This window comes from Nanorana parkeri, unplaced genomic scaffold (genome assembly GCF_000935625.1).
Source record: "Nanorana parkeri isolate BGI_ZX_2015 unplaced genomic scaffold, ASM93562v1 scaffold802, whole genome shotgun sequence".
Taxonomy (NCBI): domain Eukaryota; kingdom Metazoa; phylum Chordata; class Amphibia; order Anura; family Dicroglossidae; genus Nanorana; species Nanorana parkeri.
In genome coordinates this window covers 340577-343535 of record NW_017307070.1, presented here as the reverse complement: position 1 = coordinate 343535, position 2959 = coordinate 340577, and positions in this window count along the sequence as shown.

Genomic DNA, 2959 nt, shown 5'->3' with positions numbered 1-2959 from the left:
AGTTCTTCTTCTGCTTGAGTGATGCTGAATGGCCGATACCCTGGCTGTGAGGAAGGGGGTTTTCTTTGTCACTTCTTCCCAGCTGGAACGTGACAAAGGGGGTGCCATGCACAATCTCCGATGACATAGTGAATCGGGAGGGCATTGTTCCCAGTATTTTCCCACTCCAAGACGGGTGAGGGTGGGGGGCGCAGTAAGCAGATCAAGGTGCTGATTAGCCCCCGTTGGCTTTGCATACATTTTCCAACTCATCCTCCGAGAGCTGACAACCAAAACAAGTTCACCCAGGAAAAAAAAAGAAGAAAAGTCCATCTTTTGGGACGGCAAGTATGTGCGAGCATGTGAAAGGGTTTTAAGGCTTTGGTACAATGCAGGAATTTTGTAGAACCTTGGTTCATGCCTTCTAGGCCCGACCTTCAGCTGGTGCAAGATGACCTACTTCATGAGATGTCATACGGAACTTTAAAACGAACCTTCACACATGAAACAAAGTTCCTCTCATCTGCTCCCACCCCCTCGCTCCTTCACAATTACATATACAGGGTTATTCACAAAAGGGTGATGAGTTTGGAGAAGGGAACTATCTCGGCCAAAATAGCTGATTTGGAAAAATTCTCCAATTCAGCTCAATTTCCAGTCCACTTTTTTTTTTAACCTTTTTGTAACACCAGCGGCCCCCATTCCAGGATTCCTCACCTAGACGATGATGGCATTTCACCGCCTGCCAATGCCTGGTGGAGGCTACAAGCGTCCATACCGACACACGCGGCGCAGACATGGTCCAATGTTATCATTATCCAGAGCAATCATGTGCCATCGATGTTGGAGCGAGTGCATGTAGACAGGAAGTGGATGAAGGAAGCTGCAGGAGTTCAGCAAGATACTGATGCAACAAAGGGTGAAAAGAGATAAAACAATTTTTTATCTCTTTTCACCAACCTTTGCCAACCTCAAACAAGTAGTTTGAAAGAAAAGTAGGGTTAAAAAGCCGCATTCTGGCCAAAATATGATACCTCCCAACCCCCTCTAACGCATCCTGCAAGGATTTTTATTTCTCCTTCTCCAAGTCCTGACTCCGAGTCCCTCGTTGGTGCCATTTCTGGGTGTGGGGAACCTCTAAACCAGGGGTAGCCAAACTCTGGCCCTCCAGCTGTGGTGGAACTACAAATCCCATGAGGCATTGCAAGGTTCTCACAGCCACAGGCATGACTCCCGGAGAGAGATGCATCATGGGATTTGTAGTTTCACCACAGCTGGAGGGCCGGAGTTTGGCTACCCTTGCTCTAAACCAATGCTGTAAATGGTTCCTCAGTGGCCAGTAGGTAGGGGACAGGACGGTCCTTTACCTTCCTGTGATGACATCACTCCTCTTCTGGATCCTGAGAGGACCCTGCCACTTGACAGCCAATAGGAAGTGTCTATGTCACAAAGGCAGGGATGTGGACACCTGAAGATGTAACCAAAGTGAGAGAGAAAACTCTTTACAGGAGGATCACGTGACGCGGCTTTTAGGCTTAACTAATCTTATTTTGTGTATGATTTCTTCATGGCCCATATAACTGGGGTGTCCTTTGTCTACATACTCTGTGCTAAAAGATCCCAACCCTCTGTCTCATTCCAGAAAGCTGAAGGTCTGCTTAATGATTGGGTTCCATAGAACCAAAGAGTTTCTCCAGAGGTTGGTAGGGGGTTCCTTCAACAATTTCTGACTCTCAGATAACCTACTATTTACACCAATGATCTTTTTAGGTATCTATTTTTCCCACTGACCACCAATGTAAGGGGGCCTCCTTCCACTGACCTCCAATTTAAGGGGTCACTGCTCCTCCCACTGACTATAAATGTAACGAGTCACTGCACTGACCACCAATGTAAGGGGACACTGCACTGACCCCCATAGCAAGGGGTCACAACACTGACCCCCATAGCAAGGGGTCACTACACTGACCAGCAATGTAAGGGGTCACTACACTGACCAACAGTGTAAGGGAGCCTCCTCCCACTGACTATAAATGTAAAGAGCCACTGCACTGACCACCAATGTAAGGGGACACTACACCGACCCCCATAGCAAGGGGTCACTACACTGACCACCAATGTAAGGGGTCACTACACTGACCAACAATGTAAGGGGTCACTACACTGACCAACAATGTAAGGGAGCCTCCTCCCACTGACTATAAATGTAAAGGGGCACTACTCTGACCACCAATTAAAGGGGCACTACACTGACCACCAATTAAAGGGGCACTACACTGACCACCAATTAAAGGAGGCACTAGACTGACCACCAAATTTAGGGCGCATTACACTCAGCACTGATATAAGGGGGCAAAATCTTGACCACCAATGAGGGAAAACATTGCAATTTTCACGGTCTGCCTTTCTTTTGCAGCCTCTGTTATTATTATTATTATTTTTTGTTATTAATTTTATTACTATAACCGAAAATAGTTTTGTCATATAGAGCAACATGAGTGTCAAATACCTCAAATACACCACACTCCTTATTCTCTTGTTTCTTCTTATACCCAGACGTTACTGAAACTCTCGTGTCCTGGGAGCTGGAGATATACTAATAATACTTAGTGAGTGTTCCCTGAGACCTGAAAGTGATTTGAAGGGCTCCTCCGTGATAAAACGTTTGAGGAACACTGAGTTGGGGTTCAGCTAAACTTCAAAAGAGTCCCTTCAGGATCAAATTCAGAAGATGATACACATAATATCCGCCCCCAACCACCACATCTGCCCCGGGAGGAACTTCTGATGGGTCTCGGGGGTACTTATTCTTCATCAGTTGTACCAGTTGATATTCCATATCTATGAACTGACTTCCTCCTCATCAGAGGGGTGCACCACCCCCAGCTTTTTATAGGGTTATAGATTAGTTGAGGATCGCTGCTCTAATCGAAGGAAGTAGATGGGGGGGGGGGGGGGGGGGGAGGGCACCTCCCTGAAA